This window comes from Myxine glutinosa, chromosome 6, assembly GCF_964187855.1.
Source record: "Myxine glutinosa chromosome 6, kmMyxGlut1.1, whole genome shotgun sequence".
In the NCBI taxonomy this organism is placed as follows: Eukaryota; Metazoa; Chordata; class Myxini; order Myxiniformes; family Myxinidae; genus Myxine; species Myxine glutinosa.
In genome coordinates, this window is record NC_136266.1 from 106,158,383 (window position 1) to 106,175,806 (window position 17,424).

The 17,424-nt window shown below is 56.4% G+C and overlaps 1 protein-coding gene across 1 annotated transcript in view; it reads left to right on the top strand.

Moving 5' to 3' along the window:
• Positions 1–721: 721 nt before the first annotated feature.
• The window catches only part of MRPL34 (mitochondrial ribosomal protein L34), a 42,568-nt gene continuing 25,865 nt past the window's right edge, over positions 722–17,424 (top strand). Inside the window, exon 1 of the mRNA XM_078780333.1 lies at positions 722–776. The gene's annotated coding sequence lies outside the window, so the exon portion shown is untranslated. The remainder of the gene's footprint in view (positions 777–17,424) is intronic.

Here is a 17,424-nt window from a genome sequence, read left to right on the forward strand (position 1 = left end):
GCACTACCTCCGATTAGATTAGCTATAAATCAAAGGGAAACCTGCATGGAGGTGTTGATCAACATTGGAGAGTCAATATTCCATCTGAAACGAGGCAGAGAGTAACTTGGATGTTTACAAAAGGCTCTGCTCCTCTCCCATTGGCTCCTGGCTGAAACTGGAGGTCACTGACGAAAAGTTGAACTCGAGAAAGCTATCTCAGTTATAACTGACATTCAAAGACCTGGCAGTCTTTTGGTCAACTATAGTCAATACTACCTTATCGGTTACAACTCTATTCCCGTATAATTTTACTTATCACTCAAAACTGACGTGTGTTGTCACGCACAATCGTATCAGACCAGTTAGAACTCACATTGCCAACTTGTCGGGACGAGGACGACTAAAAAAAGGAAAAGGCTGCACACATTTGAACAACTCGACTCGCAAAATGTGTCGATATCGAGAGTGCGGACACGAAACTGACGATATGACGAAACGCGTAGTTTAATTCCCGCGCCACGTTCACCACTTCCAATGGATTTCTTGTTTGGGGTTAGAGGTTGCATTGGTAATTTCGTAGTTAACTAATGATTTATATTTTAAGACTAAAACGATTATTAAACAGGAATAAAAGTTACGTCTTTTTTTTGATCCGCAGATTTCGGGAAATAATCATGACAGCGTTTCGAACGTAAACATTTCGGGGCCCTGTTGCTAACTGAACGCCATGGCCACTTTCGGCGGAAGTATCGCTAACGGAGTACGGAGGCGCCCGCGGAACTACGTACCTTCCGGTTAGTGCAACCTTCGCGACAACAGTCACGTGATTGGATCACGGAAGTATATAATAAACCTGGACCCGCAATGCGCTTGCTTGGCTGAAGTCAGAGCGAGTCTGACACAAGTAATACCTTGTCAGTGGACTCACTCCGATTGAGAGGAGTGGTCCAATTGTATGACCATGCATTGTGGTCCTTCGGGGTCACGATGCATGTGTTTGAATGACCATGTGCTTCAGCCTTTGGGTTGAGGTGTATGTATGTGTAATGTTAATGGGACAGCCTTGATAGACGTGGCTTGGCTATGGGGTCAAGGTGCACGTCCAATGCTGTTCAAATGTTTGATTTTTTTACCTTTTTTATTTAAAAAAAACGCAGGCCTTTATTGCTGGCCTCATATTGCAGTAATACCTTGTCAGTGGACTCACTCCTATGGACAAAGTGCACGTCCGAGGCTGTTCAAATGTTTGATTTTTTAAACCTTTTTTATTATAAAAAAAGGCAGGCTTTAGTGCTGGCCTCATAAGCGCCATGTTTGTGTGATACTCGCTTGTAAACAAACCAACGTGATAACGTGGATGCATAGGTCAGGGAAGCATATTTTCTTGCGGCCAACATACTACCACTACAACTAACTACTACTACTACTACTACTACTACTACTACATACTACTGCAACACTACTACTACTACTACTACAACATACTACCACTGCAACATACTACATACTACTACTACAACATACTACCACTGCAACATACTACATACTACTACTACAACATACTACCACTGCAACATACTACATACTACTACTACAACATACTACCACTCAGGGGCGCTGTAAGGGGGGGGGGGGGGGGGGGAAGTTAGGATGATTCCAAGGGCCCTGCACTGACGGGGGCCCTAAAAATTATGAGAACATTAGGTAAAAATGTGCGCGTGTGCTTCATAGGGGCCCATTGTGATATCTTTTCATGGGGCCCAAAATCCCTGGTGGCGCCCCTGCTACCACTACAACATACTACTATTACTATAACATACTACATTACAACATACTCTACTACTACAACATACTACTACTACCACAACATACTACTACCACTACAACATACAACGACTACTACAACATACTACTACTACTATAACATACTACCACGACAACATACTACTACTACTACAACATACTACCACTACAACATACTACTACTACAACATACTACTACTACAACATACTACTACTGCAACATACTACATACTACCACTACAACATACTACCACTACAACATACTACTACTACGACAACATACTACATACTACTACTACTACTAAAACTACAACATACTATGACTACTACAACATACTACTACTACAACATACTACATACCACTATGACAACTTGGCACGACAACTACTACTATTACCACTACATACTACTACTACCACTTCATACTACCACAACATACTACTACTACCTACATACATACTACCTACATACATACTACCTACATACTTACTACCTACATACTTACTACCTACAAACATACTACCTACAAACATACCACCTACACACATACCACCTACATACATAATACCTACATACATAATACATACATACATACCACCTACATACATACGACCTACATAAATACTACCGACATACATACTTCTTACATTCTTACTACATTCTTACTACATACTTACTTACATACTTACATACTACATACATACCACAACATACTTACTATCTACATACTTACTATCTACATACTTACTACCTTCATACTACATACTACCTTAATGCTTACTATCTACCTTCATACTACCTTCATACTACCTTCATACTACATACTACCTTCATACTACATACTACCTTAATATTTACTATCTACATACTTATTACCTTCATACTACATACTACCTTAATACTTACTATCTACATACTTACTACCTTCACACTACATACTACCTTCAAACTACATACTACCTTCAAACTACATACTACCTTCAAACTACATACTACCTTCAAACTACATACTACCTTCATACTACATACATACCACTACATACTTGCTATCTACATACTTACTATTGTAGCGGTTACCGCTGGATGTACATAATCGCCTTGCACCGGCCAGAACACGGCCAGACGCGCCTCTCCCGGGCATGCCCGGACTCACTGTTCCCGGGCACGCCCGAACCTCCCGGGCACGCCCGGTCTCGTCTTTCCCGGGCATGCCCGCTCTCGCCTTTCCAGGGCTCGCCCAGAGCGTCCGGGCATGCCCGCTATCGCCTTTCCAGGGCTCGCCCAGAGCGTCCGGGCATGCCCGCTATCGCCTTTCCAGGGCACGCCCAGAGCGTCCGGGCATGCCCGCTATCGCCTTTCCAGGGCTCGCCCAGAGCGTCCGGGCATGCCCGCTCTCGCCTTTCCAGTGCTCGCCCAGAGCGCCCGGGCACGCCCAGCCTCGACTTGCCAGGCCGCAGCCAAACACGCCCGGGCAGGTCCAGACTCGCCTTTCCAAGGCTCGCCCTTGATACCCGGGCATGCCCGGTATAGCTTTTGCCGGGCAAACTTCCCGACATAAATGTGTATATATATTGTTGCCCGAAAAACGGGCTTGTGAGAATACCTGAGCTGTTTGGTTTCAATAAAGCAACTCGGACGAATTCCGTCTTTGGTCGCGTCAATTCTTTCGACTCGCGTTGGAGCGCAGTTCCTTCATTGGTGACCTACCGACATGGATACGGCAGTGACGCTTAAACTGCCTACCTTCTGGGAGACTCACGCGGCTGTTTGGTTCGCCCAGGCGGACTCCCAGTTCGCCCTGCGAGGCATCACCGCGGACGACACCCGCTTCCACCATGTTGTGGCGGCGCTCGGTTCCACCACCGCGGCCCGCGCCTTGAGCCTCCTCCAGCACCCGCCGGCTGCTGACAAATACGACGCGCTGAAGACGCTCCTCCTCGGCGCTTTCGCCCTCTCACCGGCAGCACGCGCACGGCGCCTGCTTGACCTGCCCGAGCTCGGCGACACGCGCCCGTCCGAGCGCATGGACTATATGCTCTCGTTGCTCGGCGAGCACTCTCCGGCATTCCTGTTCCGGGAGCTGTTCCTCCGTCAGCTGCCTAACCCGGTACGCCTCGCCCTGGCTGGCACGTTGATCACGGATTCCCGCGCCCTCGCCAGGGAAGCCGATAAGATCTCGGCGGGCCAGCACATCGGCGTGGTTACCTGGAGCCCGCCGCCGTCCGAGGCGACGCCCACGACGCCCGAGCGCCCTGCGCGGTTGGAGGCCGAACTACCGGTGCAACTGGCGGCCGCCACGCCGCACCGCCCGCTTCCGACACGACGGCCGGGGCCTCCACCTGACCGGGCGTGGTGTTATTACCACGCCAGGTTCGGACACAAGGCTCGGACGTGCCGGCCCCCGTGCACTTTCGGCAGGTCGGGAAACGGCCGGGCCGGCGTTCATTCCCAGCCATGAGCGCCTGCCACTCGGGCAACTTGCTGTTTATTCGGGACAAAGCGTCTGGACGGCGTTTCCTGTGCGACACCGGCGCCCAACTGAGCGTCATACCTGCCTCCGAGCAGGACAGGCTGGACGCAGTTTGCGGCCCCTCTTTGGTCGCTGCTAATGGCTCGGCCATACGCACTTTCGGCCCACGCGTCGTCACCCTCTGCTTCGGCAGCCAGCGCTTTCAATGGACTTTTGTTACCGCCAGCGTCCCCGTGGCTTTGCTGGGCGCCGACTTCCTCTGCGCGCACGGGCTGCTGGTCGACGTCAAACGACGTCGCCTTGTCCACGCCGAGACCTTCAGCTCCCTGGCGTGCACAATGAGCAGCTCCGCGCCGACCGAACTGGCGTGCGCCCTCCCGGCAACGAACGAGTTCGCTCGCCTGCTCGTGGAATTCCCGGCCCTCACGCGGCCGACGTTTTCGGCCGTCGCGGTGCGGCACGGGATCGAGCACCACATACCCACTACGGGCCCGCCGGTCTACGCCAGGGCCCGCCGCCTCGACCCAGCCAAGCTTGCCGTGGCAAAGGCCGAATTCGACGCGTTGGAGCACCTCGGCATCGTGCGGCGCTCCGATAGCGCGTGGGCCTCGCCACTGCACATCGTGCCAAAGCCGGGGGGTGGATGGCGCCCGTGTGGCGACTACCGCCGTCTCAATGACGCTACCACCCCCGACAGGTACCCGATCCCGCATATTCAGGACTTTTCCGCCCGTTTGGCGGGACGGGTTATCTTTTCGAAAATTGACCTGATACGGGGCTACCACCAGGTACCTGTCCGGGCGGCCGACGTCCCAAAGACGGCCGTCATCACGCCGTTCGGCCTGTTCGAATTTTTGCGGATGCCGTTTGGCCTCAAGAACGCGGCCCAGGCGTTCCAGCGCTTGATGGACGGCGTGCTGCGCGACCTGCCGTTTCTTTTCGTCTATCTGGACAACATCCTCGTCGCCAGCACGTCCCGCGCCGAGCACCTCCTCCACCTCCAAACACTGTTCGGTCGCCTCAGCGAGCACGGCTTAATTGTCAACCCGGTCAAATGCCACTTCGGCGCGACGACCGTTGACTTTTTGGGCCACCGCATCACCAAGACCGGGGCCGTGCCGCTGCCGACCAAGGTCGAGGCCATCACCACGTTCCCGCGTCCCCGTTCCATCAAGGCCCTCCAAGAGTTCCTCGGCATGGTGAATTTTTATCACCGATTCGTGCCCCGCGCTGCTCAGCTCATGCGGCCCCTTTACGAGGCCCTCCGGGGCAAGCCGGCCAAGCATGACATTGTTTGGTCCGCGGCCATGGACGCGGCCTTCGCCAGTGCCAAACGGGCCCTCGCCGACGCAACGCTGCTGGCTCACCCGGTGCTCAACGCGCCCATCGCCCTCACTACGGACGCCTCCAACTACGCGGTGGGCGCCGTCCATGAGCAATGGGTGGACGGGGTTTGGCAGCCACTCGCTTTTTTCAGCCGGCAACTCCGGCCGAACGAGTTAAACTACAGCACGTTCGACCGCGAGCTGCTCGGGCTATTCCTGGCCGTTCGCCATTTCCGACACCTCCTGGAGGGCCGCCCGTTCATGGCTTTCGTCGACCACAAGCCGTTGGTCTATGCAATGGCTAAGGTCACGGAGCCGTGGTCGGCCCGCCAGCAGCGCCACCTCTCCGCCGTGTCGGAGTTCACCACGGACATCCAGCACGTCGCCGGCAAAGACAACGCCGTGGCCGACTGCCTTTCGCGGGCCAGCGCGAACGCGGTCCACCTCGGCGTGGACTTCACGCTCATGGCGGCCGACCAGACCACCGACGCCTCGGTGCAGGCACTCCGCGTGGCGGACACGGGCCTCCGCCTGGCCGACATCCCCTTCGCGGGCACCGTCCTGCTCTGCGACGTCTCCCAGGGCCAGCCTCGCCCCATCGTGCCCGTTTCCTGGCAGCGCCGCATCTTCGCCTCCATCCACGGCCTTTCTCACCCGGGCCGGAAAGCTTCTCAGAAGCTGGTGTCGGCGCGTTTCGTCTGGCACGGCCTTCGACGAAACATCCGCGACTGGGCCAACGCCTGCACGGCCTGCCAGCGAGCCAAGGTCCACCGCCACACCCAGGCCCCGCTGGCACCTTTCGCCGTGCCTGAACGGCGTTTCGACCACGTCCACGTGGACCTGGTGGGTCCCCTGCCCCCCTCGCGGGGGTTCACCCACCTGCTCACCATGGTGGACAGGACCACCAGGTGGCCGGAGGCCATGCCCCTCACCTCCACCACCACCGCCGACGTGGCGCAGGCGTTCATCGCCACCTGGGTCGCGCGCTTCGGCGCACCAGCGGACATCTCGTCCGACCGCGGCCCACAGTTCACGTCTGAGCTTTGGGGCGCGGTCGCCCGTTCGTTGGGGGTCACGCTGCACCGCACCACGGCCTACCACCCCCAAGCCAATGGGTTGTGCGAGCGGTTTCACCGCTCCATGAAGGCCGCACTCATGGCCGGCCTTCAGGACGACGGTTGGGCCGACCGGCTGCCGTGGGTCCTTTTGGGCCTTCGCACGGCCCCCAAGGAAGACCTCCGGGCATCCGCCGCCGAGCTCGTCTACGGCCAGCCACTCCGCGTCCCGGGCGAATTCGTGCCTGACGCTACCAGTCCCTGGTCCGCCGCTCGCCAGCGCTCGGACCTCCAGGAGGCCGCCCGACGATTTGCCCCCGTGCCGACGTCCCGCCACGGTGGCCCCCAGTCCTACGTCCCCCCGGCGCTTCGCACAGCGGAGTACGTCTTTGTGCGTCATGACGCGCACCGGGGGCCACTCCGGCCGCCGTACGACGGGCCCTTCCGGGTCCTGCGACGGGGCGACAAGTCTTTCATCGTCGACTTCGGGCGGGCGGCCGGACCGGATTTCTGTGGACCGCCTCAAACCGGCGCACATGGACGTCGACCGACCACCACGGTTGGCCCTTCCTCCGCGGCGAGGCCGCCCCCCGTCCACAGTTCCCCCCGCTCGACCACCCACCACCACGTCAGACCCCTCCCCACGACCCTCCAGGGGTCGCTTCGGCCGGGTCATCCGGACCCCCCTTAAATTGACCCTGCCGGTGCAGGTCGATTCTGGAAGGGCGTGTGTAGCGGTTACCGCTGGATGTACATAATCGCCTTGCACCGGCCAGAACACGGCCAGACGCGCCTCTCCCGGGCATGCCCGGACTCACTGTTCCCGGGCACGCCCGAACCTCCCGGGCACGCCCGGTCTCGTCTTTCCCGGGCATGCCCGCTCTCGCCTTTCCAGGGCTCGCCCAGAGCGTCCGGGCATGCCCGCTATCGCCTTTCCAGGGCTCGCCCAGAGCGTCCGGGCATGCCCGCTATCGCCTTTCCAGGGCACGCCCAGAGCGTCCGGGCATGCCCGCTATTGCCTTTCCAGGGCTCGCCCAGAGCGTCCGGGCATGCCCGCTATCGCCTTTCCAGTGCTCGCCCAGAGCGCCCGGGCACGCCCAGCCTCGACTTGCCAGGCCGCAGCCAAACACGCCCGGGCAGGTCCAGACTCGCCTTTCCAAGGCTCGCCCTTGATACCCGGGCATGCCCGGTATAGCTTTTGCCGGGCAAACTTCCCGACATAAATGTGTATATATATTGTTGCCCGAAAAACGGGCTTGTGAGAATACCTGAGCTGTTTGGTTTCAATAAAGTAACTCGGACGAATTCCATCTTTGGTCGCGTCAATTCTTTCGACTCGCGTTGGAGCGCAGTTCCTTCACTATCTACATACTTACTACCTTCATACTACATACTACCTTCATACTACATACTACCTTCATACTACATACTACCTTCATACTACATACTACCTTCACACTACATACTACCTTAATACTTACTATCTACATACTTACTATCTACATACTTACTACCTTCATACTACATACTACCTTAATACTTACTATCTACATATTTACTACTGTAGCGGCTACCGCTGGGTTTTCACAATCGCCTTGCACCTATCAAGGACGTGGAGCGATCACCATGCCGGGCTCGTCCAGGACGCCCGGGCAGGCTCGCCCTCAACTTGCCAGGCCGCAGCCAGGACGCTGGGCCACGCCCCCTCTCGCCTTTCCTGGGCAAACGCTCCGGGATAATATGTATATATATTGCTGCCCGATAAACGGGCTTTTCAGAGTGCCTGAGTGTTTGGTTTGATTAAAGCAACTCGGATGAATTCCAGCTTTTTGTCGCGTCCATTCTTCCGATCGACGTGGGAGCCCCAGCTCCTTCATTGGTGACCTACCGACATGGACACGGCAGTCGCCCTTAAACTGCCTACCTTCTGGGAGGCTCACGCGGCGGTTTGGTTCGCACAGGCGGATTCCCTGTTCGCCCTGCGAGGCATCACGGCCGACGACACCCGCTTCCACCATGTGGTAGCAGCGCTCGGTTCGGCCACCGCGGCCCGCGCCCTGAGCCTCCTCGAGAGCCCGCCAGCCGCTGACAAATACGGCGCGATTAAGAAGCTTCTCCTCGACGCTTTCGCCCTCCCATCGGCGGAACGCGCACGGCGCCTGCTCGACCTGCCCGAGCTCGGCGACACGCGCCCTTCCGAGCGAATGGACTACATGCTTTCACTGCTCGGCGAGCATGGCCTCATCGTCAACCCGGCCAAATGCCACTTCGGCACGACGGCCGTTGATTTTTTGGGCCACCACATCACCAAGAACGGGGCCGTGCCGCTGCCAACCAAGGTCGAGGCCATCACCACGTTCCCGCGTCCCCGCACCATAAAGGCCCTGCAGGAATTCCTGGGAATGGTGAATTTTTATCACCGCTTCGTGCCCCGCGCTGCTCAACTCATGCGGCCCCTCTACGAAGCCCTCCGGGGCAAGCCGGCCAAGCACGACATCGCCTGGTCCGCAGCAATGGATGCGGCCTTCCAAAGCTCAAAGCGGGCCCTCGCCGACGCAAGACTGCTCGCTCACCCGGTGCTCAACGCTCCCATCGCCCTCACCACGGATGCCTCCGACTACGCGGTGGGCGCCGTACATGAGCAATGGGTGAACGGGGTTTGGCAGCCACTCGCTTTTTTCAGCCGGCAGCTCCGGCCGAACGAGCTCAAATACAGCACGTTTGACCGGGAGCTCCTCGGTCTACACCTGGCCGTCCGCCATTTCCGCCACCTCCTGGAGGGCCGACCTTTCACGGCGTTCGTCGACCACAAGCCGTTGGTTTACGCCATGGCCAAGGTCACGGAGCCGTGGTCGGCCCGCCAACAGCGCCACCTCTTCGCCATGTCGGAGTTTACCACGGACATCCGGCACGTCGCCGGCAAAAACAACGCCGTGGCCGACTGTCTTTCCCGGGCCAGCGCGAACGCGGTCCACCTGGGCGTGGACTTTGCGCTTATGGCGGCGGACCAAACCACCGACACCACGGTGCAAGCCCTCCGGGCGGCGGACACGGGCCTCCGCCTGGCCGACATCCCCTTCGCGGACACTGTCCTGCTCTGCGACGTCTCCCAAGGCCAGCCTCGCCCCATCGTGCCCGTCACCTGGCAACGCCGCATCTTCGCCTCCCTCCACGGCCTTTCCCACCCGGGCCGGAAAGCTTCCCAGAAGCTGGTGTCGGTGCGATTCGTCTGGCACGGCCTTCGTCGGGACGTCCGCGATTGGACCAGCACCTGCACGGCCTGCCAACGGGCCAAGGTCCACCGACACACCCAGGCCCCACTGGCACCTTTCACCGTGCCAGAACGACGTTTCGACCACGTCAACGTGGATCTGGTGGGCCCCCTCCCCCCGTCACGGGGGTTCACACACCTGCTCACCATGGTGGACAGGACCACCAGGTGGCCGGAGGCCGTTCCCCTCATCTCCACCACCACCGCCGACGTGGCGCAGGCTTTCATCGCCACCTGGGTCACCCGCTTCGGCGCACCGGCGGACATCTCGTCAGACCGCGGACCACAGTTCACCTCCGAGCTGTGGGGCGCGGTCGCCCGCAACCTGGGGGTCAAGCTCCACCGTACTACGGCCTACCACCCCCAAGCAAACGGGTTGTGCGAGCGATTCCACCGCTCCATGAAGGCCGCGCTCATGGCCGGCCTTCAAGACGGCGGTTGGGCCGACCGGCTGCCGTGGGTCCTTTTGGGCCTCCGCACGGCCCCCAAGGAGGACCTCCAGGCATCCACCGCCGAGCTTGTCTATGGCCAGGCGCTACGCGTCCCGGGCGAATTCATGCCCGACGCTACCAGTCCCTGGTCCGCAGCTCACCAGCGCTCGGACCTCCAGGAGGCCGCCCGACGGTTTGCCCCCGTGCCAACATCCCACCACGGTGACCCCCAGTCCTACGTCCCCCCAGCACTTCGCACAGCGGAGTATGTTTTTGTGCGTCACGACGCACATCGGGGGCCACTCCGGCCGCCGTACGACGGGCCCTTCCGGGTGCTGCGACGGGACGACAAGTCGTTCGTCATCGACATCGGCGGCAGGTCGGACCGGATTGCGGTGGACCGCCTCAAGCCGGCGCACGTGGACGTCGACCACCCACCACGGGTGGCCCTTCCGCCACGGCGAGGCCGCCCCCCGTCCACGGTGCCCCCCACTCGACCGCCCACCACCACACCGGACCCCCTCCCACGACCCGCCAGGGGTCGCTTCGGCCGGGTCATCAGGACCCCCCTCAAATTGACCCTGCCGGTGCAAGTCGATTCTGGGGGGACGTGTGTAGCGGCTACCGCTGGGTTTTCACAATCGCCTTGCACCTATCAAGGACGCGGAGCGATCACCATGCCGGGCTCGTCCAGGACGCCCGGGCAGGCTCGCCCTCAACTTGCCAGGCCGCAGCCAGGACGCTGGGCCACGCCCCCTCTCGCCTTTCCTGGTCAAACGCTCCGGGATAATATGTATATATTGTTACAGACGCGGTGGTGGATGTTAGTTTACCGAGCGGTTTGGTATGACCACGTCTGCACAGTTTACCCGATTATGCTCGAACGTTGACTAGTCGCGCTACGCTAGATCAATGAAGGAAAAGGACACAACGGCTGGATTCAAATGACACGACACCAAGGGTTCAGTTCTCAAGACCTCCGGAGGAGGTTATATTCGTTCGGAAGGTTAGATTACAACTACAAGAGGGGCAGCATAGAAAGACAAGCACTTAGACACACTCTTATATTAACCCCAACAGACGACAGATAAACGGGACAAAAGGCTGACTCACACGGGGATTGATGGCAAGGAAAGGCAGGCAGTCGATGGCTCCAGGTGCACCTGGGCTCAGGGCAGAATCGACCCGGTTCGGTCCGGTCCAAAGATGCGGGGAGGTATCGTCGCGCTGGGGGTGGCGGTGGCTTCCTCTGCTCTCCGTAGTGCAGGCGCATCTTACCTCACATCCGGTAAGTCGCCGCGTATATCCGGCGGGGAGTGACACGCCCTCGGCTCATTAGCTCCGCCCCAGATGGAATCGGCACGTTGCTTCTCATTGGGTGCGTGCGGGGGGGTTACCGGCTCCACCCTTGACGAGGGGCTGACAAGGAGCCCCTTCGTGGTAACCCCGTCGGAGCGCATGGTCATGGCGGCTAACCGAGCCGGTGTGAGGACGCACACTCCCCCCGCGCGCCGTTGTTGTAGTTGTTGTTGTTGTTTCATGGGGAAGATGGGAGGAGGTATGGGAAGGTCCTAAACTCACTACTGGTGCCATATAATCACATTCTGGTGCAACGAAGAGTCAGAATTAATGGAAACGAGTCCTTAACTGACATAGACTAAGAATAACTAGCAAGATGTCCGAAAGTTGTCTACGTGAGATGCGGTGGACCTGGGCACGACATTTAATGGGGGAAAAATGGGAAGGTCGGTTCTACAGAGTGTTGTTTACAGACAATGGGACTAGGGAATGGGGGATTGGGGATAGTTGGGGAGTATTGGGGAAATAGGGGAATATTTACAAGCGGATATGGAGGCCAAGTCCCATATCCGCAACATTGCACCCTTCTCTACCCTCGGGGCGTCCCGACCCGATAAATTTTTACCTATTTTAGTGTGGCACTCAGATGTAGTTCCCTCTACTATTAACTCTACCCTGAGTGCGACAGTTTTACAGATATTCACAAATGAGTAAATATGTCCCCCTGCGACGTTGCACCCTTCTCCTCACAGAAACACACGCACAGGATAACCGAATCCGGAAAGAATTCGCAAACTAAACATACAGCCGGTAGGGAGCATTATTTACAAGACTACGCTGATATTTACACTACGATCCAGGACCTGTTTTTGGAGGGACACATGCAGATGTTATGCATAGAGAGCGCACGCATGCCAGCATCGATACACCAACCCACGAGTGCTCTGTGGCCTACGGCCTTTAATAACGTGCAGAGCACCCTTTCCCAGCACGAAAAGCACCACCCCATCATGTACAGTCAGCACCATCCGGTGCACCAATAAAGTGTCGATAAATCACCAGTGGTGTCGCAGCCGGCCGATGTTCTGCCGCTGGTCTTGCCTTCATGTGGTGCACTTGGCCTTCTTACTTCCTTAGAAAAATAAAGAAAGGCGCCAACCGCGTCCATTTCTTTATTGTGGCCGTCAGGGGGCCAACTGTTAGTGGTTCACCTTGTATGGCATAGGTGCCACGTTGACCCATAGGTCCATCCATGGGTGGTGCTTGGCCGCATAAGAACTGCGGTCCATGGTGGGTGGCCACAAACATTGCGGTCCATATGGTGTATCGATCCAGGCAGCAAGCAGCGAAAGTGCAGGCCCACAACTGCGAAGCCAGCACCTCTCTCTCCTCTCTCTCTACCCCAAAGCCAGATCCTCGGAGGTGGGAGACAAAAGAAGAAGACAAGTGAGTAAGGTGGTAAGGGCGCAAAAGTGCACGCAATGTAAGGTAATGCACACTGGGGGCACATGGGAACCAGGTGAGACAGGTACGTTCCTACCGTACGCCCCCCCCCCCCCACCAGGTAACCTACATGGCCCCTCCCTTACCCCTTACTGTATCCACAAAACACAACACTACCCATAAACATCTACTTTACTAATCAACAAACGTCCCTACTGTCTTCCCCGTTCCTCCCATAAACCAAATTCGTCTTCTCTCCCTCCTAACCAATCAAATTTGCCATTTTCAACTCTCATCAAAATTTGCCATCTCCAACTCAACATCATAATTTGCTATCACCAATTCATCATCAGTCCCTCCTAAGGAGGGAGAGATGGAATCACCCCAATGTCTCATCCACGTCGTGATGCGTCTCACCAATCCACACAGCAATTCTCATTTCCTGCACACAGAACAAAGAAAACACAGGTGTGGAGTCCTCATCATCACCACAGGTAAGTGGCTGCGTATGGTGCGACAGGTTCATCAATCCTAACTATCTCCTAAATGACTTTAACAACTTTACACTACCCGGGGTCTTTCTCCGGCCAAACCATTGGCCCTCTTACACTATGGGTTCTAAAAACCAATTCCCATTGGCCAAACTGTGGTGCTTTTCAATTTGGGGTCTCACTCCCCCGATTCATCTCCCGGTGCCCTCGCACAATTTCTGGGCTGTGGCGTGTACCTCTCCTAGCGGGTCTACCCACCTGCACACCTCCACCACTGCAGTTGCCTCCGAGCTTACCTGCTCCTTACCCTAACCTAACTACCTGGGGAAGGCCCTCTGGCGCTCTCCCCACTCGGTGCCCTCTCTGGCACTGGGCTGCCCGATCCACACCCGGGATCCTCAGGCACCCACTCACAACTACCGGCTCCCAGAGCCCACCTGCGGCCTCACCTGGCCGACATCCTCACAGTGGTGGAGTGCCCAACCAACTACACACACTAACAGGCTACACGCCCAGCCATTTCCACGACACTAATGCACCCATCCACAACACCATTCTGCAACCGCACCACAAATGCCAATATCCAACCACAATTTACCTATACCCTCTACCTAACACTTACACTACCCGCCCCGGGTACTCGTGAAAGGGGTCCACTCTTCCCCCATCCACACCTTCGCACCATGCACACCACTCCGTACCACTTACTCCAACTCTCTCCACACCACTCATTCTCTGCTCCATGTATTCCACACACCTGTGCTCTCACACCTGGTGCCACCTGCACCCTTCTCTCCCCAAGCGCATTCGCGCTGATCCACACACTCACTACTCATCCATTGCTCCACACACCCGTCCAGTTGCACACCTGTGCAATCACACCTGTTCCATCCTCACACACACGGCATCATCTCAGCTAACTACTCCCTTCTGAAACTTGCGCTTCCCAGTCGTCCCTTTAAACTATTGCGCTCCCACGTCATTATCATCCACACTAATCTACCTGCGTCCCCACTACAGGTATCAGTCACTAACTAAACTTAACGTTACCTACTGTCATCTTCGCTAGATCCCTACTAATAACCTAACCCACCCGGGCTAGTTTCCACTGCCATCAACCCCATAAGCTATTGCTCCTTTGCCCCCACCATGGGAAGGGTGGCAGGGATGCCAGCCTTACCCACCGGGCCCATCGCTCACTACCAATTTTGCACATCAAATTTCAACAAATCAAAAATTTGCCAATCACTGCCCATCATCTGCCAATCACTACTGCCAATCCTTTGCCAATCATCAAATTTTGTTTTTCTCTAATTTCGGGGCCAAAACACTAACCTCATCACCCAGTCTACTCACTAATGCCTCTCGGTGCGCCAATTCCCGTCCAAAGCCCGGCTTCGTAAAGCCAAGCCATGAATGCGGGTTGTTCTGTGCCAGCGGCTGGATACGTCCCGCATTCGGTGCAGGGAAGGAGGTTTACCCGGGCCGAGATCCCACGCACCATCTCGGCACGGAGCCATCCCATGGCTCGATCTCGACCTGCCGGAATGCCTCAACAAAAAGTGGTCGCCATGACGACCCTTTCTATCGGGCTGCCCGCTCCGCCTAGTGGAGCACGGACACGGCCGTTCCACGCGAGGCCCAGCACGCACCGAGGGCCCGCTTCGGCTAAAAGTCGACCTAACCTCTAACCTGGTTACCGTCGATGCTTCACCTGGATTCTTACACCCCGCAGCCCGTTCCTTGCTCACACATCCAGCCGTCTCCATGCTCCTCGTCGTACCTTTCCTTACACACCCAGGTACTCTCATTCCACTCACAGACTTGGTCACACACCTGACCACCGAACACCTTGGCACACATTCGTTGGTCGCACACCTCACCAACACACCTCTTCGCGCCCCTCCTCTGTCACCTCCTCTGTGACAATCACAGGTGTGCTCTCATTCGCACACCCAACCACGTGCCTCACTACCAATTCCAGCGTGCATTCCCACTCACGCTCCTTGTCACTCTCACTCCTCTCACCACCACTCTTGACAACGCACTCACCCTTACTCATGCACCTGTCCGTCACACACCTTTCTCGCGCACACTCTCCCGTCACACCCTTTGTAACACTTACCACACCGCGCTTCCATGTGCCCCCTCGCACACGCGCTACGACCGACTCACTCTCGCCAGCACCCTCACTCCTTGGCACGCACTTTTTCCTCACACACCCCCAGAGTCGGACTTTCTCGCACACCTCCTTTTTCGCACACCAGACCTGTCGCACACTTCACCAACGGCCTCTCACGAACACCCGGGTCCATCTCGACCCCCAAGCTTCTTAAATCCCCTGGCGCATCATACGCACGACCATATTGGTCACCACTTACACCGGGTCCCCTTCCTCTTCGCTTCTCCTCCATCACCTGCGAATCCCTCATCCGGTTAATGAGCACATCATCACGATCCAAACACAGACTTTGGACCAATTCTTTTACTTCCTCCTTTATCTCCTTCTTATCCCCTCTCCGTCGCTTCTTAATTTCGCTCATCCCTTCTTCCACTTCTTCTAATTTCTGCTTCACCTCTTTTATTCCCCGGTACGTCTCCTCAAGCTCGTCCTCCAAGGCTACCTTGACCGTTTCCATGTGCGTCCTCACCTGCCGGTCCTTCGTCTCCATTACCTCTATCACCTCGTCCAGCCTCGTTGTCAGTCCCTCACGTACCATCTGACATTCCCTCTTCGTCGCTACCAAGTCATCTTTTAGTTCTTTCTGTGTCGCTTTTAAACCTCCTAATACCGCAGTGTTCCTTTGAACCTGCTCCACTAACTCCGTCTGTCCCACCGTCAGCTGCTCCACCTCCTGCGTCAGGTCCTCTATGTCCCCTTGTAACTTTACAGTCCCCTTTCTCACCTCCTTCTCCATGTGCTCCTTACAGTGCCTCACCTCCTCGCGCACTCCTCCGACCTCCTCACTCACTCCTCTTCTGATCTCCTCTCCCATCACTTGCATCTCCTGCCCAGATGCCACCCTCACCTGCTCCATTTCCTCCCTGTGAGCATCCAGTTTGGTTTCTACCCCCATTCTGACCCCCTCTATCTGCTGCCCCATTTGTTTAACTTCCCTTTCCGCTTGGTCCCTCATGTCCCTCAATTTGCCTTCCATGGTGTTTTCTAACCCCTCTAACCCTTTTTGCATCCCTTCCATTTGATTCTCCTGGGCAGCCATTCTATTTTCTACCCCCGTTAACCCATTTCTCACCTCTTTTATCCCGTTGTCTAACCCCTCAAAATTATTGTCTAACTTCCCAAATTTCTTGTCTAACTCCTTAAAATTATTGTCTAACCCCTCAAAATTATTGTCTAACTTCCCAAATTTCTTGTCTAACTCCTTAAAATTATTGTCTAACCCCTCACCGGTACCCCTCGCTTCGTCCCTCATTACCCCCATTTGGTTTCCCATTATCCCCATTTGGTTTCCCATTATCCCCATTTGGTTTCCCATTCGCTCACTCTGAGCCCTCATTTCCTCCCTCATTTCCTCGCTATTCTGGGCCATAAGGGCCTTCATTTGTATAAAAAAAAGGTTCAAATCCACCAGGAGCGCTGCCACGGTCGCGGGCGCGGTGACCAGCGAGGCGCCATTTTGCGCTCCCGCAATGTCGGGCACAACGACGCTATTTTGTGCGTCTGCTACCCTCGCTGCTTCGCTCTCCTCCTGTCCCTCAATTTGGTCCTGGACCGACCCTGCCTCACTCTCCCCTACCGGACCCCAGCTGTCTTGATCCGCCATAGCGCGACTTTCAAAATTCGGGTTTTTATTTTCGTAAAACAAATTCAAATTTCGCCGTTATAATTTCGA